This window comes from Micropterus dolomieu, linkage group LG18 (genome assembly GCF_021292245.1).
Source record: "Micropterus dolomieu isolate WLL.071019.BEF.003 ecotype Adirondacks linkage group LG18, ASM2129224v1, whole genome shotgun sequence".
Lineage (NCBI taxonomy): Eukaryota > Metazoa > Chordata > Actinopteri > Centrarchiformes > Centrarchidae > Micropterus > Micropterus dolomieu.
Genome location: NC_060167.1, coordinates 33,442,821 through 33,468,626, shown reverse-complemented (window position 1 = coordinate 33,468,626; position 25,806 = coordinate 33,442,821). Strand labels below are relative to the sequence as shown.

Below are 25,806 nucleotides of genomic sequence, written 5' to 3'. Positions count from 1 at the left end.
ATACATACTATAAAACCAGTAAAGGCTAATCAAAATTTTTTTCAGTTTAGATTTCAAAGAACTAACCAACACATGTGCACTGGTGCAAACCCTGCAGGAGAGCATTCCAGAGATTAGGACCTGCTACACTGAAGGCCCTGTCACCCATAGTGCAGAGTCTGGAGGGGTGGAGAGTTGATGGGCGTCTGAGGAACGTAGTGAGCGAGGAGGTGTGGAGGGACGGAGAAGATCGGATAAGTAGGGAGATGCTAGGCCATGGAGAGATTTGTAAACAACAAGAAGTACTTTAAAGTTGATGCGGTGTTGAAGTCCTGGACGTACTGGAGTCTGTTTAACTGCCGAGTGGGTACACCAGGGAGAAGGGCATTACAGTAATCTAATCGGGATGTGATGAAGGCGTGAATGAGAGTCTCTGCATCAGAGTGGGAAAGAGAGGGGCGTAGTCTGGAGATGTTCTCCAGGTGAAAAAAGGCAGACTTAGTGATGTCTTTGATGCGCGTGTGTCAAAACAAAGGGTGGAGTCAGAGGTTACACCAAGATGTTTTACCTCAGCAACAGAAAGAGGAAACAGGACAGATTTAGACGAGAGAATTTGCGACGTGGGGCTGGAGAAGCAGTGAGGATAGCCTCAGATTTATCCTGATTAAGTTTGAGGTAGTTGCACGTCATCCAAGCATTAATCTCATTTAAGCACTCTATCATCAGGTACTTGATCATTAAAATTATATCCAAAAGCTTGTTCTCAGCTAACTTATCATTAACCTTAATTTAGTCCTTTTCCCCCCCAGAATTATTCAGGAGGTACAGGTAGATATTAGTTCCTTATTAGTTTCTTATTAGTTTCTTAAATTTTGCAATTATGTAAATCACAACACATATAATATCCATTACATGTTATAAGTGTGCATGATGACTTGATGCTCTTTAGCAGATAGCATATGATCTATAAAAGGGATGGAACACATTCAAACTCAACAATCATTATCCCTGGTTGATTCATAATTGCTTATTTGACGCTCTAGTGATTCTACGTTTCATAACAGGCCCATTTTTCTTGGCAGAAGTTGTACAGACATGCTGTTACAATCATAGTTATGATGCAAAATGTTTTGTATTCACGAGAGCCAGCATTTCTTTTAAATTACATCTCAGCCATCTTAGTGAAACCAGCCAAAGGTGTGACTCATCACTAACAGGACGTGTGGCATCATCTTGGCAAGCACCTGTCGGACTGCTAAAATCAATAAAACTTTGCTGGAGTTGGAAGTGTCAGCCTTTCCCCTATGACACCTCAGTGTGTTAGAGCATTTAAAAACGAGCAAAACACATTTTGAGATCCATGTACCAAATGATTTCTGTTTGTCTTTCTTTCGCTCTCGTTTTCTTTCTTTCTTTCTTTCTTTCTTTATGAAACTAAATGCTAATAAGCCCCCACAATTTAAACACACTGGTGACGGTGGGGGTGTTTCAGAGAAGGTGTGAAACTAAGTCTAATTCAGCTCATTTGAATGCTCGTGTAACTTCAGTAAGAAGTCAGATCAAGACAGAAGACATACGTTATGCAGTTATCCGGTTCATCAGACTTCTAACCAGTTGCTTAGAATTGAATAAATTCATAATAATTGTGCAATTACTATGTAATAATAATTAATGAGTGCCACAGTAGATTCAATTAAGTAATTTTGGAACTCCATTAACCTGGTCAATAATCCAATTTATTGTTAACCTGTGTTTAAATTGAAACAAATGCTGAACGTGGGTCTTTCAGAGCACAATATAATTAATATAAAACCAGCATTCACTCACATTAACTGGTAGTACTAATGTCCACCATGATATCACAGAGATATCAGAAATGCAATGCAAAGATTGCACAACAGCTATGACATAGTGTTGTAGTACTCGAGACCGGTCTTAAGACCACTTTTTGGTGGTCTTGGTCTCGTCTCGGACTCAACCGCATTTGTACTCGGTCTTGTCTCGGTCTCGGACATATATATACTATTTCAAGACCAGTCAAGACCATAACTTTGGGAATATCAATAAACTGCTCTTGCATTGTCTGATTTATTTGTTAACATCCTAACTTGGATGTAAAAGGTTTTGCTTCAAATGCAACCAATAACCCTAATTAAAAATGTGTTGTTCCCGTTAACGACTGTCACCCCTCCCCATGGAGAATGTGGATCTTTCAGATCAGTTTGAGAAGCACCTATGATCTCGTTCCACATTTTGCTGTGTGTTATGTAATGTGGTGAACCGGTCTTGGCATCGACTTGGTCTCAGCCCCTAAAAGTCTTGGTCTTGTCTCAGTCTTGATAAACTCTGGTCTTGGTCTTGATTTGGTCTCGGTGTAGGCGGTCTTGACTACAACACTGCTATGGCATCTGAAATGAGATATAATTTTATTAACAACCTGGTGTCCTGCCATTTCAATAAATAAGTATATTTAATGTGTATCCAGTATGTCCTCCCAATATGTAAAATGAGAAAAATACTGTACGTTTGTCACATAATATTTTCCTAATTCATGCCTCCATAGCTTTACTAGCTGTGTTGATTTAATTTGTGCACGGTTTATTAGTAATAATCCTCTGTGGTTCAGGCTAGTTCAGATCTACTCCTGGATGAGTTCATCAAAATTTAATAATGTGACGTAATCTGACGCTCTGGAGTTTGCAGCCAGTGCAACTGACAGGCACAGACTATTTTCCTGCTGAGCTTAATCAAATCCTCCCCACTTGTTAGCAGACAAGCAATTAAAAAAAAAAAACTTCTTGAAGGAGCCCTTCCCTTTGCCTCACCTAGCTGCTTGGCCATTTAACACAGCATGATGCTTTACTCCTTCTGGCAGGTACCGTGCTGTGAAAGCATTAGAGGTGGCCAATCAGCACCATTTGGGTCTTTGGCTTAAGGTTTGGCTGCTGTGCGTGTGGACCTGAACACAGAGTGATGGCACAGCAGAGGTCCATGGGGACAAGGGACACTTCAAGGCAGGATAAGGCATGTTGTTTGTGTCTGTTTCCTCTCCAGTGCTTTTGGACTGTGGCTGCACCTGCTCTCGTTCTATGTTTAAAACCCACATGACGACATGGCACAACAAGCGCTGCAGAATGCCGCGGAGAGCGAAAACATAATGAGATATCTTACACAGCTGGCCAAACAGACTTCACAAAATCATCCAGGGCATTGTTTTTATAGGTTACACAATGCTGTCATGTATAAAAACAGGACATCTCCAAGACAAAATGTAGAAGAAATCCAGCTGCCCCAGGAGACAGCATTACAATCGCTTTCATGGTAAAAGGAAACCAGCCCATTTGTATTATGACGACAGCATGTCATGTTTTAGACTAAAGTCTGAAAAACTGATGTTGCAGAGGTCTTCTCAAAGCAGAACATATACAATAATCTTGATGTTGCACTAAGTGGGAAACACATTTCAAGTGTTCATTGTCGTTTCCCTCTAGGTTAAAGATCACTTTGCCAATGAATAATGCTGCCTCACTCAGAAAGGAGACCTAAGAGCAGCTTCAAAGGACAGGACCGACTGAACAAGAAGAAGTCAAACATGCCCATCTCCTTACGAAGATACAGTACATGATGTGTGATAATGTAAAGATGGAACACCAAGACAAAGATGGCAGGCTGTAATCCCAAAGTGAGTCTATTGTCCTTTCTGACAGCCAGGAAAGGAAAATACTTTATCAATTTGGGGTACCTGTGGATGGACACCTCCTTTCCAGTTACTGGTGCTTGTGTGTTACTTGTTACGTATTTTTGCTGCTCTAGCTCAACCGAGTTAAATTTGTTAGATTCTTCATTACAGTGGCAAACCACTGGTGCTGACTGAGCAGAGGTAGCTCCTGTTAGCCATCCCCCAGCAGCTCCTGAGTATAAGGGAAGCCAGGGAGGCTGAGTGACTGTTCCAAGGAAGCATATCGCTAAGCATAAGCCCACAGTTCACCACCAACATTTTCACATTTCCAACAGATTCTCCCCACATTTTGAGCAACGCAAAGTTAGTGACACCAGCGACCATAGTGGAATGTATTCATGGGGGGAGGTATAGAATGATATGTAAAACTGCTGCCTAAGGATAAACACGAATACAGTAAATTATTCACGTTGGCAGTAACAATCGGAGACAACTAAAATTAATGTTGAGTCGGTGTGTTCATATGCAAAGACAGTGTTGGACTCCATAGCCTTTTCTGTGCCCCTCCCAAATCTTACCAGTGACAAGAGACATGGAGGTGGAAACCGAAACTAACAGAAAAGACTTCTGATCAGGCAGAAATTTCACCACAAATCCACACACATTAACTTCAGCACCTCCGATAAAGTGCACCTCACAGTCCCACTTAGAGCAAGGTTGCGCTTCAGTGTTTAGATGTTTATAATGCACATCTCTACCAGCTCAGTTACCACACTGTCACAATGGCTGCTTCTGCCAGCGCAAGAGTGACTCGATTACTAAGACAGTTGTTATTTGACAGAGCAGGCATCATCATTGTCAGTGAGTTGTTGAGGGACATCATCTCACCATGGACTTCACGCATCAATACGTTTTCATCTGAATGGAAGGTGGTGATGACGCTTCGTTTCTTTACCACAGGACAAATGTAGCAATGCAATGCTGATGATTTGAGGACATCGCAACCTTCATAAGCCAAACTGTCATGAAAGCAATTACAGCTTACAGCTCCACACACTGTCACTCATTTCATCGACTTCCCAACAACACCCATCGTAATCCAACAGAAGCAAACAAAATTCTTGAAAATAGCCCAGAAGTAATAGGTGCAATAATTGGCACTCATATAAAGATCAACTATTTTTCAATTTCATTTCCACTGTGAACATCATAATGTATTCTCTTGGGGGAAAAAAATTGTCAAATGTGTGTTGAATGTAAACTCCTCTGAGGCATTTCACCATTCAATGTGAATGTATCGGAGAATATTCTTAAATAAGGAAATCTATTCTGTGATTGGTCCTTGGCTACATCGCCAAAATCCTGTTTGCAGCACAGCCAGACTGATAAGATTTAGTCCTTCATTCAAATTAGGACTATGATGCTTGATAACTAACTTTTAAGCACAGCTTTGAGCCAAGTGTTTGATTACTCTTAAGTCAGTTCTTAGCAGTGTTCTTATGAGTAATTCTGAGAAGCTTGATAAATACGGGCCCAGATCTCTGTCATCTGAAGCTGTACTAGTAAGTTATTATAATAATATATGTATTATCAGATTATAATATAGATTTATTTTGTCTTACTGAAACCACTCTCCCCAGTCTTATTAATAATTACACTACTATACTACATTTCTCGAGGCACTGGCTGAGGTGGTGGAGTTGCAGCTATCTTCGACTCAAGCCTATTAAACCTAAAACTAAATTTAAATTGAATTCTAACTCATTCGAAAGCCTTTTTCTTAGTCTTTTACACCAACCAGGAAAACACTACAACCATCTACTATATATAGTAGTATATAGTTATAGTATACCACAGTACACGTCTATATTCTGAATTTTTATCAGAATTTTCAGAGATGGTCAAATGACTGGCTAGGGTTGCCACTCGTCCCTTAAAATACGGAATTGTCCTGTATTTGAGAACTAAATAGCGCGTCACATTTTGAATCAATCGCAGGGACGCAGTTTGTCCCGTATTTCCGAGTTGTCTAACCACGTGGACTCTGACACCTATTTCCAGGCTGCAGCACGAGAAAGCCCCAGGTCCCCTCTGAAACAAAAGCAGATGCAAAAGCACCGATGACGATGAGAGTGGGAGAAATCAAATGTCCTACTTGATGAGTTTCAAGCCAAACTGCACAATTTTTCGGCCAGTGTCCTGTGTAGTGCACGGTGGCCTGTCAGACGTGTGACAGCATGCCGAGGCAGTGTAATGACTTAATAAAACGTACTAATTTTCTGATTGATCACGCTGGATTTCATGTGCTACCTATTTGGTAAGAAATATTGTTACAATGTAAATGAAGCACATGACTACACTGTGGTATAATTTGTTTTTTAAGGTTGAGGTATACAGTCAGACACATCAGCATTAATTTAATAAGAGATAAGACAGAGACAGAGGCTATTTAATACACATTTAATTATCATAAACATATATATATATATAAACAACTCTGTGTTATGCTTAACCAATCTATAGAATTGCATCATTCAATACTATAAAATTAACAATAGGCTGAATAAAAACTGAAACAAGAAATACATAAATATATTTAATGACCAATCATAAAAATGGTGTTCAATTAAACTGAGAAATGTCTGTAGATGGGTTATTTATGTGTGGTTTCATTGTTTGGATGGTATTACTGCAAACAATGACAAATATTTTATATATTAACTCTGTATTCATACCACCCTTTACAATTACTCAAGTTCATTCATTTCTCAGCAAGAACAGGGGCTCTGTGGAGCTCATTAGGAGTGAGCTTTTTCTGTTCAGAGTTTTACTGTAGCAGTTTGAAAGACAAACAGCTACTCAGTGCTACAGGAGTACTGTACTTCTGACAATACTTACTGTATAAAAGGAAGTAGGCCTAACATGCTCCAATACTGTACACAAGAAGATATACTACTTCTGGTCCACTGGAAAATCCTTTGCAAAAGTCTTTTCAATCAAATCGTATCAAAGCATTTGTTTTAGGCTATTTATAGTTAATAATTTATGGACATGTTGATTTAATAAGTTAATAAAATACAGTTCACATCCTTTTTTTTGTGTTCTCACTGTCACACATAGTTGGCCTATGTTTATTATTGTCATTACTGTGTATTCAGCTATGACAATATGACCACTAGTGTGTTGAGTTGTGACAGAGAGAGACTGAGTTCATCTGTTCACACTGATTTCAATAGCAGATAGCTTATTGTAACGTCCACTGGTATCAATCTTAATACTTTCCTGAAAACATGTTTTAAGCTATGATGTACCACCACTGGCACACCATCGGGCCTGTTGTTGACGGGCCCCCGTGGGGTGTGGCCCCCTCTATTTTCCTGTATTAAAGGTGGCAACCCTATGACTGGCAGCAGAGGCTGCCTAACAAAAAAACATAAAACTACAAATGATGCACAAAAACAATGAATTTACAGACATTTTTATTAAGAGTTGTGCAGAGAAACACGTTTTTTTAATACAGATTTATCCTGATTTATTACGATCAAACACCCTCAGTAAAAAAACTGTCAAATGACTGCAGCATTGGCTGGCAAACAAAAACCTTAAAATTAAATTAAAATATCCTAATTCAAAATAAGTGCACAAACAATACATTTACAGACATTTTCACAAGAGGTTTTGCAGAGAAACACTGTTATTTTACAATGAATTTTGAATTATTACAATCAAACACCTTCAGTAAACTTTTAAACACATGCTCAAGATAATGTATGTAATATCTTAAAATTTTATTATGGAAACCAATTTAAAGTTAAAAACAATCTACATACATTATATATTTTTTTAGTATTTGTAGAATTACAATACAAACCTTAAATGTACTACATTTATTAGTTAAACTACTGTACTGATTAACAGTTTCTTCATATTGTCATAAAATAAAAACTTTAAGTTCACTGTGAAATATCCACAATATTCTCCTGACACCTGGGCGCTCCGTATAATTCTGATAATATATGTGGACAAACATTACATTGTGTTTTTATTCAGAACACTAACTATACAGTGTTTTAATAAGTAAAACCAAGACATAGCACAATTGGTCAATGAATCTGTGCCAAAAGTGACAATCCTCCTCCAAAGAACAATCCTCCTCCAAATTGCCAGTAATCAGCTGTATTCTTGGCAGGGCCGCCCATAAGGGGGGAAAAAGGGGAAAGCATTCAGCTGCTAGGGGGGCTCATGCAGTCCAGCACTAATGATGTTCATTCTAAATATAAGTAAAGATATCCAAATTTAATTCTGAACCAAAAAACTCACCATTACTTATTAAAATAACAAAATGAAAACCCCCTCTCCTGAAAATGGTATGAGTAATATTTGTTGTATGCAACGTCAAAACATGAAAAGTGCACCGCATGCAGTAGGCCATGAAAGTGTTTATGTGGGAGATAGAGAGAGAGCACAGCATGCGTTGACATGAGTAAAGCAGATTTGCGGAGGGCCCATTTACTGGACCTTTTCAGGGGACCAGTCATTTCTGTGGGCAGGCCTGATTCTTGGTGCATCTGGGGAAAAAAACTAAGATTTACTGAAAATACCTTAAAAAATAGGATGAAATTGTTTTCCTTCCTTAAACAAACTGGATTTAAATCGTCTGTACCGACATATGCTTCACTTGCTAGTGCAAGCTACCAAATAAAATGGCATGTGCATTGATTGGTTAACTTAGTTATTACTCACAACTCCCCGAGTTTTCATCTCATGTACGATGAACTGGGCGATACATGACGAGGGGACGATGAGTGGAATTACCAGGCTAGCTGACAGCAGCAGTTCCTGGTCCCTTCTGCCTAATGAGTGTCCAGTTTGCTCAGTCACTTTACTCATTTCAAAGCTCCTTTACTTGTCATGCTGAGCTTGTTTGTCCACAGTTGTAAACTAGCTGACAGCATTTACACATACTAGCAGCACACAGTAAAGTTGGCTGCTAAAACACTGACATGGCTGCTGATATCGTTAGTACGCTAATGCGATCATGATAATGATCAGCAGCACACTACATCTTGATAAGACACACAGAGGTCTTTACCTTCTGCAGGTTACAATATATCTATTAACCGGTGGATGAAACTCATAAGTGGGCATAATGAAGTTACTCTCTGGCACCTTTTATGGCTGGTCTGTTATCTCATCTCACTTTCCTGTGACATCACTCTATAGGGTTTTCTTTACATCTCGCCCCTCCACCTTTCCAATTGGCTGGTAATTTTGTAACAACCAACAGAGTTAACAAAGACAGACAGCCAGTTTCCCTCTGCTAAGCTACAGCTAAGATGTACACTCACCAGCCTCTTTATTATGTAGACGTGGTCAAGCCAAATTGCTGAAGTTCAAACTGAGCATCAGAACGGGGAAGAAAGGGGATTTAAGTGACTTTAAACATGGCATGGTTGCCGGTGCCAGATGGGCTGGTCTGTGTATTTCAGAAACTGCTGATCTACTGGGATCCAGAGAATGGTCCAAAAAACAGAAAATATCCAGTGAGCCAGATAATGCACTGGTTTCTTGACAATGAGTTCACTGTACTTCAATGGCCTCCACTGTCATCAGATCTCCATCCAATAGAGCACCTTTGGGATGTGGTGGAACGGGAGATCATGGATGTGCAGCCGACAAATCTGCAGCAACTGCGTGATGCTATCATGTCAATATGGATCAAAGTCTCTGAGGAATGTTTCTAACACCTTACTAACAAGGAAGTTAGTGGTTTAGTGGCCAGTGAGTGCATGTCAATAAACAATTTCAATTTCAAATAGCTTTGTTACACAATGATATTTATTCATTTGCCTATAGCATTTGATAATCCACAATGCATTACTCTAACTTAATTAACTGTGCATTTTACTGTACATTAGGTTGTTGCAGAAAAGGTTTTCTTAGCTGATATTACCAACGTTTTTGCAGGAAATGAGTTCATCCTGACCGAACACATCCCGTGTGACCCTTCTGCTGTGTCCGTATTCCAGTAAATGTTTCTTCGTTGACATCCCATCGCTCAAATTTGCTCCAAATGGGAATCTGGCTTGCAGATAATCCAGGTGTCAGCCATTATTAGCAGTGCAGAGCAGCATGAGCACATCCAAAAATACGTATTTTCAAAACTGACCGGTGAGAGGCGTGCACAGTTGTAATAAAGGTAACGTTTTATTAATGCCTATAGGCCTACACACACTGTAAAGTATATTTCCACACTTACCCGCACAAAGTCCACTGAATCTGCCTGCGCGGAAGTTGCCGGAGCTAATGGCAGCCATTCTAGTCAATGTATGTGAATCCGTGTCCCAGACAAGTCCCAGACGCGGCTCTCTGCTACGCTCTGCCGAGAATAGGTAGCCGGTCTATTTTTGATGGAAGCCGTGTTAAGCGGCACAGAGCAGATCGAACCGGGCAGGAAGTCGGACACAGAACGGCATAGAGAAGCCGGTCAGTGTTAAAAAAAAAACACCCATTGCAGATTCCTGATCATACCACAATAAACACAGTTAAAACAGACAAAAAAAGAAACCATTTAACTATGTAGCCTATGTAACTATAGTAGAAGCACAAAAAGCAAGCACTGATTTCCAAATCAACAAAATCTAGACATGTCAGCAAAATCATGCAGGCAAAACGCTCTGATTCTGAAATGCTCCCTGTGAGATATGTAGCCGTGCAGACGACAGAATGAAATGGGATCACAGAGGGCTGTGAAGGTAGTAGAAGCACAAAAATGACAAATTCACAACAAGTCAATGACATGGGGCAGGCTGCACGCTCTGCTGCAGAAACGCTTCCGAGACGCTTCCAGTGGACGCTGACACCGGACAGAGGACTGAAGAAAACCGTGGTGCAGCCGTAACGCTATGCAGACGGAGTTAGTGGACTTTTGGAGTTAAGTTTTTAAGGCCTGTTTTAGTGTTTGAATGCAAAAGTACACATAAATATACAACTAATAAGTTGAAGAGACGAGAAGAAAAGTTGTTAGTATGGACACAATCCTTTATATAATAACCTATATATTTATTGACAGATAATTAATGCCATTTATTTACAGTGTACTCCTCTGGTCTCTTACTGCAAACACACTGGCTTGCCCCGCCTCTTTCTGTTTTTCTCTCCATGTGCTGTGCTGACTTTCTCCATCAGCAGTAGGTTTTAAAAAAGTTGTTGAAAAGATACAGAATTCTTTCCATCCATGATTCCGTGTACAGCAGTAGGTGTGCCGCAAGTGTTAATGATGTAGCCTACTGAAACGATCTAAACCAACGTGGTACCAAAAGACATCTGAAAAATATACTTTGGCGGCCATTAATATACCGGCCCAAGTAAAGTCTGTATGTAGTTCTTATAGGTCGTCCTCTCCACTCCCCTGTTTCTTTCTACAGGTGTTTCTGGCTCCGGAGTAGAGTCTGGATCTGTGGTTGCAAGCCACCTACTGCCCCCATGTTGTGTTGCTCAACACCTGTTGCAACGATTATTATTATTAGTCCTATTATTAATATCATTACTATTATATCATTATTAGTACTATTATTCATTGATATATGTCCCACTACCCCCATTCCTACTGTTGTACATCTCTGTGGAACTTGGGCTTATATATTCTTATATTTAATGATCAGTTTTTACTGTTGCCACATAGGTTGTGTACTGTGATACAAATAAATCTGATGGCTTCATCCAATAAAGACATCCTTTAGAGGATGTATACAGGATGGACGCTGCCACTGAAAGCTAAAGTTCAACATTTCAGTCTATTTAGCAGTGGAGGTTTCTATGGCTTTGTAGATCTGGCATCATCACAGTCAACGAAGAAAAGATGAGCATGTGCACTTGATCTTCTACTAACAGTTGATTTGAGGTAGTTTAACAAAATGCAGGGGATGACATGACAAGGAAAAAACTAATTGTAAAGTGGAACAAGTGTAGTAAATGACTTTGACTGCTTCGACTGGTTGGCCTCATTTATCTGTCACAGTCAGTGACGTCAGCCAGTAGCTGAACAACTAGCCGCGTTTTTTTCTGTAATGTGATTAATTTCTACACAGTACAAGCCCTGGCCTGCTTCTTTTCCAAAGCCAGCCACTGACACCGTCAATAAGGTGTTCTGCCCCTACTGCTAAAAGCAATACATATTCATTTGGACACAGACAATATTCATGACAAGGACAAACGACACTAAAAGAACATGTTGCAAACAAAGCTGCCATCTGTCAATACAAGGACACCTGCAGTTTTACTGTTACATCAGGATGCTTCGGGATCACAATATATCATCAGCATCAGCTGCCACATTATTTGATTTTAATAATACATGTAAGAGCACACTGTGACAACACTATGCATTTTTAATCACCAAGTTACAAAGCAATGGGATGTGGTCATGCGAATGTACAACAAAATGTTTATTAGGAGTCACTTGTGTGCTATTACATTCATGTGGAGGAGGGGTTGCTGGGTAGTGTAAAAAAGGGTAAAAGATGTTGATCTGGTACATCAACTACTTTTTATAAAAATACTTCCAGAGCCATGGGGAGGAGTGCTCATGCAACCAAACAACATTCTCACATTCTCCACATGAGAAAGTCCTAAAGTCAAGTGAGAAAACAAACTCACAATGTTGTTCTTTTAGAATCTACACATCTCTGAAAGGATGCTTCTTTGCATGGAAACAAACATAAAAAGAAACCCACTCAGTTAAACTACTTTAAACTACCGCATTGTGCAGTACTCCCATATCTGCTCCAGGCTCCAAGAATCCACTGTTTCCTTTACAGGACCGGACAGGATGCACATGCTCTGTGTTCTCAAAGCCTCGGGTAGGAACAAAAACAGGGCCACGCTCTAGGAAAAAGATATACTCTTAGTGGAGACACACACAAGTGATTTCAGTCTTGAGTACTGCTTAAAGGTCTCCCCCAATTAGAAAATAGAGGTCAGCAGTCAGCAGCAGAGTCTATGACTAAACACAGTAATCGTGTCGTACAAAGAGCACGGCTGGGTCGCACTGGCAGCCCATTAATGCGTTCGGCTTTGAAAAATAGAGAGACTGACAGCCTCTCTGCAACTCTTGCTGCCTCTGATACACAGTGACAGACAGGAGGGGAAATGGACTGCCCATTTTGGGAGACACAAACATTTTGGAGGCAGCTTGTTTAAAAAAAAAAATGACTCATGTTGTAACCAGGTTGAGTTAATCCATTCCCCTTCCGTGGGCTGCAGATGGTAATTACCATATACAATATTTCTGGCATGCTTTCAAATTGTCAGATGGAGAGTGTGTCTGGATGCAGCGTGGAGGCAGCAACCGACTCTGCCTTTGTGCTTGGATCTGGACTGGCAGGGTGTGTCATGCCTGATCTGCACTCAGGCTCTTCTCCCTGTCTCATTGCTGCTGACTGTAAGACCAGGTAGGATCTCTGATGACACTGTCACATTAGAAGACATACAGTAGAGACTAATAACTTACCGCCATGTGCTACATTTAATGATTGTTAAAGTCATTTGTGCAAATATTAATTCATCCTTTGTGTTTGAAATTAGAAAATTTCAGACTTTAGTGCCCCCGGTGTTTGATCCAAAAAAGACCCACCCCCTAGTTTTAGATGTATTCAGTATGAGATAAGGTGTGAATGGCATGATTTGCTTATTCTTTCATATCTATTCTCATTTATTAATCTTGGTCTCTGCCATTTTCACATTGATATTTCACTCTAAACTGTGATATGTATTACTGTAAGCACAGGTGCCTGAGTGAGTGGAACAACACATGCTTCCCCATTATTCAATTAGAGGGACCAAAATTGTGGTTTTACCTACCCCAACTTTTAGTCAAATGTATCATCATACAGTCCTTGCCATCAAAAATGGCATACCCTCAGAAGAAATCTGACTTAAAAAATGCGCACACCAGCAGGTAACTTTCCCTTTATATGTTACAGTTCACCTGGAAATGTGCGCAAGTGGACCAGCCTCATTTCCAGCCCGCTACACGCCCACATTCAACAGACACAGAAATCGAGGTGCTTGTTAGATGGAGGTTAGACAGCACATATTGTTTAACTATTGTTTGAGTTTAATAGCATTATATTATGCTTTAGGCAGACGGGTAAACATTATATATTGTTGATTATATCAAACACACAATTCCTGGTAACAGCCAGTTGCCAGAAACCCCAGAGCAGTTAGTAGCAACAGAGCAAGTGAACCGGCAAATCGGTGGAGCAAAAGTTCTATTCATGGGACGCCCACAGCTTCAAACATCACTGGTAAAGCTCTTCAGTTTGACAGTTTTACAGTTAAACTCTGTGATCCACACATTAGTGGGATAATAAAACTGGAGACTAATGACGTATAATAATGACACCATTATTGGCACTAGTGGTACATATAGCTTAAGGTGACCAGATTTCTGAAATAAAAACCGGTGACATTTTTGGTTTGGTGGTCAGTATGTGTTTAAAAATATATATTATATATGAAACAAAAAGGGGGACAATTTTGGTTTTATAATCTGTCAAATATAACTCTTCTGAATGAAATCAAGTCATTTTGAGGTAGTCAATAAGCCACTTTCTGGCAAGGGGAATACTGAATTACATGGATTGTACTGGCCATTTGAAGGTATTTCAACAGGTAAAAAGGACTGGATTGGTTGGTTCACAGCAAAGTAAATAATGTAGTCATAAGGATAATTGCAAAAGAGATCATGGTTTTATTTTATCTTAACTCTGCAGGAAGTCATGTTAGTTATAGGCTTCATTTCGTAGGATATTAGACATAGGCCTAACAAACAAATAGCGTTATTCCATCGGCAACAACAGGCTTTGCCTATGATCACGTAAGCTAAATGTCAGGCCTGGTTACGCTATAAACTGCAAACACTTATTTGGCCACAACTGTGATTATTCTGTTAAAAGAAATGTTAAAGCATCACAAAGACATACAGTACCTTTGCTATACCACGGACATAAAGTGATGTTAATTTGCATGTAATGTCTGTTTGATCCAGATAAAAGCAGCTATAGACGTAAAGAGACTGGGCAATACAGCTTTAACATGCAGCGTGCGCTCCCGCGGACGGTAATCAGTTTTCTGCGGAGGATCACTTTTGAGCACGGCACCTGTCTGCTCTGCTGTCCAGTCTTTCTGGCCACGTAAAATCTGATTTCAGGTCTGTTAACACCTTATACAGTCTATGATTAACACACTGTTAAAAACAGTCCACACAAAACGAGGACTGTCCCCGGTAAACGGGGACGTCTGGTCACCCTAATATAGCTGCCATGAATGGGAAAAAAATCTCCCCAGGGGGAGCATATCCCCTTGAACCCTCCTAAATTTGTGCTAAGCGTGGAATGTTTACAATGTCTTTGTACCTGATTATTAGCCTACTTAGCCTATACTGGACGTAGCACCACAAGGTTGGTCTGTCTAATGCCTGACCCAGTTCAGAGATCAAAGAGCATGGCTCGAGGGAATCTAAATCAGTGTATTAGATTTCCCTCACAACTCATTCCCTCATCAGCCACTCACCATTTCTACCAGTTCCCTTACAGTGTCCATAGCCAGTTCGTCCTAGTTGCAATGTGCCTATTTCTCTTGTTGGTTTTGCCTGACCTGTATCTGTCGGCGTGCCTGTACCTGCTTGTAAGCTCATTTATATACAATAAATCATTGAACTGCACCAGTTTGCCTGTTCTGTTTGCATTTGGGTCCAATCCCCATTGCATAACCCACCATAACACATTCATCATCATGGGCCGGGAAACCTTTGTAGTCCCTGAACACTGGTTCCCTCCTAATCCTAGCATTATGCATGTCACTGCAGGTATTTATGTTTGCGGCAATCGTACTGATTTCACACTATGCTAAAATGGCATCCACTACCCTGGGATATGATTTGCAGATAGGAGTTTTATAGATGAACACATTTTCTAACTGTGGTTTTCTTATGCTTGGCCTGCATTATGATTAGGACTGATAATGGGGATATGGAGTGTAGCAACTCTGCGAAAGCTGTCACTGGCTTTATTTCCAGGCTCATTTACACAATCCATATGTGGAGGTGGTGAAGATGTGCCGGGTGAGTCAAGGTGAGAAGCCGTGAGAAGTGTGCGTGCGCCACCACGGTGTCTCCAGTGCTCTCTGTACGCCTGACAGCTCAGTCGTGTTCACTTTTACACACAAAACTTCTAAACTAAAATTGTATACACAGTATAAGAAGATACTATTAAAAGTACTGATGCTCTATCCTGCAGTTCTTTAATGCTATTTGATGAAATCTTGTATTTCTACAACTGATGATGTTTAGTTCAGTCTGACCATCTCCTCTGCGCTGGGGTAATATTATGGCAAGATAGGCTGATGAAATATTAAACAGACTTTGATTTATGATTGGATTTGTCTTACTTGGAATAGTTTTGGCAAGTAGCCTACAAATAACAGCTGGTTTATGTTTATGATAATGTTGATCAATAATCAATGTCTGATATACTTGCCCATACAAAATAATATTTATTTTTTTATTATATTATGCTTTGGAAATGATCCTCTATTGTTACCATAAGTCAGGTTAGGTGGTCTAGAACCCCTCTTCTAGGGGAGTGCCAAGTTTGCTCCCCCATTTAAAACATAACCAGTTGCCCAAGATGATGAAGTGTGGTGGGTGATAATGTAATAAAGTAAGGATACATTTTTGAGATACATCATGGTATTTGTATTGTATCATGCTGGTGATGAAATTCATCAAATAAAATACACACACACTCTGAATATTAAGCAAACATAACTTTGAATTAATTTTCGAGGATATTCTGCAACAGTATATTCAAAAAGGAATAAAATTAAGATATAAAATCATATTTGGAATATTTCGCTATTGCATCAAATTAGCCACCAAATCCAAAACAAGTAAAGCAGCGGAATTGTTGCCTTAAAATTTGATCAACCATCTAATCGTCAATCATCTAATGTGCTCAAAAGAAACACTGGCTCTTATAGCTTCGATATCTGGGGTCAACTGTAACTTACTTAAATAAGAGACCACAAAGAACACAGCTGAGATACGTGCCTCTGAGAAATCCAAATGTTGTGACTATAACTTATGTTCCCTGAGGAAGAGGAAAGAGATTGCAACATACTATGTGATGCAGTTTTACCCCTGGCTCTGGCTTGCATCATTCTTTCAACAGGTAAAACTGAGAGCACTGGGATGTATGGGACAACATCAATTCTCAAGAGTACTGCACTCATGAGACAGCTGGTTACAGGGATACAGCTACTGTTCTGTTGCAGGTCTAACCAATAACCTTAATTTACCAAGAGGAAAAATTGTTTGTACATTAATAAGACTCACTATAAACATCTCCAATGTCATTGTCTTTTTAAAAGAGCACTCCACCGATTTAGCATTGTACTATAACCAGTGTTGGGCAAGTTTCTCATGAATTGTAATAATTAAATTTTTACTTATTCCTCTTTCAAAAAGAAAAAAAAGGAAATCCACGTTATTCGGAAAATAATTAACCTCAGGACTCAGACAAACTAAAAACATTGCAGTCTTTCAAACCAGTTCATCCTATACTGCCCAACATTGACTATACCATTGTTGGATTCACAATGGACAGCATCGTAATCGATGCAGCAGAATCGTTCATGTTGTCTTTTTCCACTGCACATATTCTTCTTCCTTGTCAAAACCTGGTGCCTACATTGCTCTCTGTGCAACTCGACCACCAACAGTTCTGTCTAAGATTCGGATGTGTTATACTAGTAGCACCTACTGTTGCCTTTAGCCGCAAGTCTCAAGCAGCGATGACTAGCTACGGGGGTCTGGTAAGCTCACTTCATTCTAGCCCCACTACCCCAGAAAGCAGGTTAAACAAACTCTGAGTTGATGGGAAACTCCAGAATAATCCAGAATAACTGATCTGAAACTTGAACAGTACAGTGCAGTAGAGGATTTGTGCAGGGAAAGATGTACTAGATCCCAGGTGTGCACAACAGCAAATGTAAAGGATTCAGGACTGTTTTAACACAGTGAACATTTTACCAGAAACTACTAAACCACTTTAGGCTGGTTTTTGGATGACATAAACCAGGATATCAAGCAACAACAATTTAAGTAAACATGGTTTAGTGCAAAGCGCTCACAGTCTAAGTAGACTGTATAGAACAATCCCACTAATTGAGCTGAATTCTTTACAACAGTAGATGCAGTAAATGCTATAAAGTCTACGCTGCTATGAGGTGTTACAGATTCAACTTAAAACTCCGGTCCAGGGCTCTGCTTGGCAAGCTAGGCGCTATGGACGGAGCTGTCATGTTTTCAACAATTGTTATTTTCCCCTTGCACAGCAGGTGACAGCGAATTTCTTCTGGGATGAAATCCCCATGGGCACCGAGGGATTTGTGTTTATGTAGCGGCACGGGGGGAGCCTGAGGACATGACGTTTGACTGCTGCCCAGCAGACAGACTGGAGGTGGTTACACACGTTGTCATCCATAAAGAAAAGGAAACAGGAATCTTCTCATGTACTGTACACACACACACACGGAGTTAGATGAACCTATGAACATGTGAACCTACAGTATGCTCCAGATCCTTTGCTTCTCCCTTAAACTTTTTGACTTTCATATCCCACACACAGACATGAACACACTTCAAATGTGACAATAACAACAGCTATGTGTCCTGTAAACGTTAAGAAGCTTAAAAAAAGATTTAGGAAGCATGTCATTCACAAATCTTCTGAGAAATGTGCGCTACACCCAGAGTCCTCTGTGACCTTTTCGTACGTGATTTGATGCTGCTGTCATGTTGCTGGCTGCTTGTCAGTGAAGTTTCTCTTCACTGCAAGGTAACTGAGTCACATTATGTCAAAACTGTAAGGGTTTGGAGAAAAGGCTCTGTGAGCTCGGCATGGATGGTGTGACAGTAATGTGATATTATTTTAGAGAGCCAGACAGATGGAGCTAGGGAAATATGGTTGAATATGGGATTGTGAAAGGAGATTACTCACGGAGATTGTGAAATGTGTCGTCTGCTAATCAGATTAAGAGCAGAATAATCGCTGATGAAAAAAAAAGATACTACTAAATATGAGTCATGTACAATATCATCAACAAATACCACTGGAGTAAACATGACTTTCCTCATAATTTATGGAGAGCTTTGATCAAACTGTAATGTTACTCTCATGTCACAGTGACTTCAAGAGGATATAGCAAATTTTGTATTTTACATTTAAACTCACAATTTGCAGGCTATTCAAGTGGTTTATTCATTTGAATACTGTTGCTAGGTGACTTGAAAACAACAAAGACAAACAAAGATTGATTTTGTGTTTGTTTTCTTATAATTTCCACATTATGTTTAGGGCATTAAAAAAGACTAGATAACAAAAAACATCCACATTTTTAAACATTGAACTCAGAAGACCTTTGCTTTCGAATTCCACATGAAATGTTCAAAGTGGCACTTGATAAACACAAGCACAGGGGTGGCACGGCGATACAGTGGTCAGCACTGATGCCTCACAGCAAGAAGGTCATTTCTGTGTGGAGTTTCCATTTTCTCCCCGTGTCTGCATGGGTTCTCTCCGGGTGCTCCGGCTTCCTCCCACCTTCCAAAGACAAGCAGCCTAGGTTGATTGGTGACCCTAGATTGTCCTTAGGTGTGAGTGTGAGCGTGAGTGGTTGTTTGTCTATGTGTGGCCCTGCGATGGACCGCCCTGATGTCAGCTGGGATTGGCTCCAGCCCCCCGTGAACCCTGTACGCAGGATAAGCGGTTGACGATGGATGGATGGATGGATGGATGCATGGTTTACATGATCATTCTGAAAATTTTACATAGAAAGATTAAAGGAAAAAGCTCAATAAAGGCCCGATTGCACCAAAAGTGGCACAGCTATTTCATTAAGTATTTGGCTTGAAGTTGGCCAGTACCAGCACTTCTACATTTAACTCTTTGGTGTACCATGACTTTATCTTGGGCACCGACACTTCTCACAATCTGCTGGTACTCTTTTCTGCCCTCTCCTTAACAGGTTCTCTGGGCAATTCATAATGGCCCTAAATAAATTGCATTACCCAGGGAGCACTTTACGCTCATCTGTTTCCGTTCTCCTGCCTGCTTTTATAGAGACAGAGAAGGGAGAAGATAAAGTACCACAGCCTGATGACTTCATAGCACCACTACGGGATGTCATTTGTTCAGATATATACGTTCAACTTTTCATAAAGTCTCTCATCAATGTCACTTTTCATGTACTGACCAATCACAGCCCAGATGGGGTGGGACATTGCACAGCAAGCTTTCAAATGTTGAACTCATGATTATTGACAAGTTAGTACTTAGTATTAAAAAATTAGAGACTAACTACCAATGTAGACCATTTTTCTTGCACAAGGATTTAAAGAACAAAAATTACAAATGTTGGTTTTGTATTTCTTAAACTGCTGTATTGTCCAATAATATTATACTAGTGGTAAGCTATAGTAGTATATATACACTATTACACTATAGTATAGAATACTATTATATGAAATTATAACGCATATACTAAGCCCTAATCAAGATGTTTTTGTAACTAAACTTAACTTTATATGTGAAACAGTTGCTGAATCAACTAATAAGCCGTTGAAATGTTAAAATACTTATATAATAAGTTAGTAAGCAGTCAATCCAAATAAAGTGTAACCTAAAAAAATACAAGTTAAACTGACATTATAGTATTATGATAAATGGTAGCTGGACTGTGCTTGTATGGTGTCTTTTTAGTCTTCCACCCACCTACTTTACACTACATGTCACATTCACCCATTCACACACATTCGTACACTCATCGCAGAGGCAAAGTAATCATTCACAAACACGCACACCAATGGCACAGCCATCTGGAGCAATTTGATAATTTGGTATCTAAAGACACTAACATGCAGACTGGAGGAGTAGCTTAATATTATACTTTTTATCTAATGTTATAATAATATACTAATGCACTAATTTATACTAGTTACTCATCTAGGTTGTGGATAATGCATCTGCGGTGGACAGATTCAGATTTAGCTGATGCACATGCCAACATGTGAATAAAGGGAGTACTGGCACTTTTCTTTTCAACTTCGAGCACTGCTGAGGAGCCTAGTTGTTGCTGGAGAGTTAACACACTAGCCAGGTGGGAACACGGTAGCGCTTGTCAGTCACAGTACCTCTCAAAGTTATACCTCTCCATTCCTTCAAGGTGTCTTAATGAGTTTGAAAATGGTGTGAATCATATGCTTTGGCTTTCAGTCACCAGATCTCAATCCAGTTCAACACCAGGGAAATATTGGAATAATGTGTTAGCCAGCACCACCATCATCATAACACCAAATTTGAAAAAATGCTGTTTATCCCTCCAGTAGAGTTCCACATACTTGGCAGTATATCGTCGCAGACATACCAAAAGTGGTATGTGCATTTAGACAAACAACGCTTCAGAAAACCAAAAATGTTCCTATACAGCTACTGATGGTGCTGAGGAGAAACATTTGCTCCATCATCTCAAACTAAGGAAAGTGTCTCAACATACTTGTTGTCAGTATCTCATTTCATTAAGTGGCTAACTGTTATTGATTGTATCCGTATTGTTATTGATTATGCTTATGAAAGCAGCAGATGTGTTACATTATTTAGTGGGATTGCATGAAAAAATCAATGGTAAAAATGGTAATATATAGCTGGTAAACACTGTCAACAAGTACACAACTATTTTAAAAATCTGGAGCACTAATCGACTTACTTTATCTCTTTACAAAATTCCTATAACACCCCAATTGTGACTTAGAACATACCTGAAAGGGTTAAGTCCACAGTTGGCTTAGTTGGATTCCTGTGTGTATCTTATTTTTTCATATAGTAGCTAAACACTGTTGTAGCTATACCCAAGAGGCATACTATCACCAAATGGTTATTGATTGTATCTTTCGTGTTAATGTATACTCTAGATACAGCACAATGACACATATAGACTAAACCACCTAAAGAGACCCATTTAATGGGTGGTTCTGGATTATGAAGCAGATGTGTGGCACGCTAACACACTTCCATACTCTCCCAAAAGTTCTCTTTCTATCACATCCACACCCATTTCCCATGTTTTCTATTTGCCATGGACAGCTGTCTGCCATGCATAATGTGTCCTCTGAGAGCCCCTCTGGCAGGTGGAGACACACCTGAGCTTTGGGCAAACACACAAGTGTCCCATCACTATGGGAAGGTCTGCAAGCATATGCTACTGAATAGGGATGTGCAGAGGTTTTCCTAGAATGTGCCACCCACATGCAGAATTTGATTAAAATGCAATGAGGTCCTTGAAGGTGTCTTAGATGGGTTGACGATCATTATTGTCTTGTTACTGGCTGTCACATCTTCTATATGTCAAAGGAATGCCACAAAATATGACTGCAGAACATATGAAAGATTTTCTCCAAGTCTAAGCATGCAATAAAGCAACAGTCTGAATATATCAACATTTTTCATGTTTTATTTTCTCATACATAGTTAGCTATTCTGGGTTTCGGGCATGGTTGCTTTGCTTTATTATACCAGCTCAAAGCAACCTGATTGAAACATGAAACTGTCCAGTGTTCTCTCTATTCAAAGGCAGGGAAATTGGCTCACGAATAGGACCCTGTAGTGGCCGTCACTCATATCAGGAAGGTGCCGCCTACACAAACAAACTGAACACCACAAACTTTTTACATTTATTTTGATCAATTGTAAATTGTTAGACTTCTCACCAGGTCAAATAGCCCCCAGAGTACAGAAAAATACATTTCATGAATATAAAATTATGCCATTATGCCATTATTATTTTCACTTGCCTGCAGATTTTTATTCTTCCTCACATCCTGGGCGCGTTCATTCATATGATGGTTTTGTTGTTGGCCTTATACTCATTGGTCTTCTTGTTCCAATGAATTTATGTGAAAACATACACCACTGCATATGTTCACATCCAACTGATTTGCAATGAAATAAAAACATAACAGCGATGAACACTGAGCTACTTCATGAATGGCACTGCACCCTGACTATTATTTAAGTCCTTATAGGCAAATCCTGCCACTCAGCAGCCGTCTTCGCAACACCTCCAGGCAGTTATTTCGGACTAACAGGACCAGGCTCCTATCTGAATGAATGGGGAAAAAGCCTGTATGCACTTTCACTAGTCACTGGACATAAAAACTGTAAAATGTATAGAGTCAGCAGTAATATCTGATTAAAATCGCAGAAACCGTTTGATGACTTTACCCCAAAATAACTTTGAAAAAGCATTTTTCCCCACAGGTAACACTTCTACTGCACATGTGCGGTAGTAGTGACGCATGCGTAGTAGACCTTTATGTCAGTGGAACCACACAATTGACTGGAGGGCTGTTAAAAGCAGATGATTGGCTTTCTAGCGGGAGGGGTAAGATAACCGCCATCTTTGGCGTCATGGGCTCTCCTTTAGTGTAATTGCAATACAGACTTGTGCTGGATTACACAATTCAAAAAAGAGCCTGGTTGTACAGCTTGCATTTAAACATTGTCAGCAAAAATATAATGTATAAACTATTTGTAGTTAAAGACAAGTGCTGGAATGTATTTCTTAACAAATCCCATGAAAAGAGCAAACCAACATTGCCTTAGTACTTTCTGACCTCCCTATCCTGTCTGTGGCTCTCTGCCCACTATTTTCAGCAGCGGATTAATATACATTTGGTGCTTGAGTATTTACAACAGCAGGACGAGATTGAGTAAAAATAAACTATTTTGTGTCTTCATGATAATAAAGCAACTTGTCAACCCAGCGCAACAGTGTGGCACACATGTGTTTCTAATAGTTTTTGAACCACAGACCTCTACAGCACAGAGAAATAAGATAGATCATACTTTGGATATCGAGACAGTACTTGTTAGTGCAATCAGTTCGTTATTGTTTTTTCTCTTCCCATCGGATTTGATGACGAGAAGAAAAATTGAAAACGAAAGAAAGAAAATGAATAATGCCAGCCTCATTCTTCAAACTATAACTACAAAAATCAGGTGTTTTCAAAAGACCAAAGGACCATCTGCACCATACTCCTGACAAGTAAATTCAAATAAATAAAACATTGTCACATTTCACCACCTATTTTGACAAATAGTATGAATATGAATAGCTAAAATAATGACCAATGATAGATCTAGTTGTACCCTACCACCTACAATCAGTAAACAAAGCATTGAGTGCTTTAATGGAGTGAACAATCAGCAAGTATAATTCAGTTTTGTATTAAATGTATTTCATACCACTCATTTCCTTTCCAGACCAATTAAATTTTTATCAATTCAAAATATAATACAAAACTTAAATTTGCTGATGGAACTTTCTGGTAAACAGATATCCACTCACTTTTGTTTCAACATGACGTGGAAGAAACAAATCTGTGTTGCCAGATTACGGGCAGTGTTCCCTGCTACAAGCAGAGGCAAGTGCCATTTTAGATGTAACAAAAGCAACATATTGGGTCAACAAAGAAAACCAGTAGTGGCAAAACACTTAGATCTTTGCCTGCAGATTGATTGCTTTTGATTGTTGCCAGTTTGAATACTCTGATGCTCTGGCCAGCAGCTTGACTGAATGTGTGTGTGTGTGTGCGTGTGTGTAGTGCCAACAGACTAGCCAGCGTTTGTGTGGAAGCCTGATGAATCTTGATTTGGTGTTTGTTGTTTCCTTTTTTTTCTGGTGTGTGCTCCATAACTGGAGCTGAATACTGTTTATTGTTGTGTACTGACACACAGTATATTACAGTATGCATTGACAGGTGAAAGTTTCATGGTGATTTTGGTAAATTTTCAAGGTTGCTCTGCATGCCAGATTTTCATTAAACGGTCTAAAACAGGGAGGGAAATATTTTCAGGGCAACCAGTGCAAATGGGGCGGCTGTGGCACAGGAGATAGAGCGGTTTGCCCAGGCTGCATGTTGAAGGGCAAGATACTGAATCCCGAATTGCCCCTGGTGGCTGTTCCTCCAGTGTATGAATGTGTATGAATGGTGAATGCGATGTAGTGTAAAAGTGCTTTGAGTGGTTGAAAAGACTAGAAAGGCGCTATACGGAGCATTTTCAAATTGAAACACAAACACTCCGTGTATACTGCGTCTGCTTAATGCACGACAAACCACTATAACATCCAGAGACTAGTTAGATTGTCCCACTGAATGACATGGTGATAGTAGCTTCTATTACAGCTGAAAGATGTAACTCACAAAGATGGACTTCTAATTGACAGGTAGTATTGGCTCTGTATATTAGTGAGGAGACACAGGTCTTGAGGGGGCTTTTCATGTGACTGAAGATGCCTGACATGTTGGAATTATTTCCCCGTTGGTCATAAAACCCAAACCTTAATTGGATTACTTCAGCACAAATAGGCAGATATGAAAAGAGTCAGCGAAGCAACTGTTCACAGTGTGGCGAACAGTGAAATACAACCATGTCAGCAGAACCATTTGCAAATAAATCAGAAATTTCAGATTGCCACTGCTTGCCAAGCTTTCACCAGGAACAGCCCCAAAAGGATACAAGCTCCAAACAATTACAATCAATTCCAGGCAAGCGGCTTTTTTACCACAGCAGACCAATGCATGAATCAGTGATATCTGTTAGGTGGCTGTCAGTTGGGGGGGAAATAATTCATGCAGCTGGTTCATTTAGCAATTCCAGTAAGAGAAGTGAAGAAGTGACGAAGGGACACATCTGCTGCAATTATACAGAAATTGTGACGAACTGAACTGTGCTGGAAAACAAAAAGTTTTAACTCTTTAAATTTAGCTTCATACCATCTTTGTAAAACACCTCTGTAGTGTTATTAAAGAATAATTTGACAGTTTGGGAAACACACAAATTCACTTTCTTGCAGAGAGTCAGATCAGAAAATCGATACAACTCATGTCTGTATGTTTAAGATGAAGCTACAGCCTGGAGTCAGTTAGCTTAGCTTTGCATAAAAGCTGAAAGCAGGAAGAAACCGCTAGCCTGGCTAGCTGAAAGTCACTGGCTCGGCAGAAATACAGTAATGTACATAACCCC

The 25,806-nt window shown here is 39.7% G+C and overlaps 1 protein-coding gene across 1 annotated transcript in view; it reads right to left on the bottom strand.

Annotated features, from left to right (window-relative positions):
* The window catches only part of cntn4 (contactin 4), a 166,079-nt gene that overhangs the window by 69,128 nt on the left and 71,145 nt on the right, over positions 1 to 25,806 (bottom strand). The window lies entirely within an intron of this gene.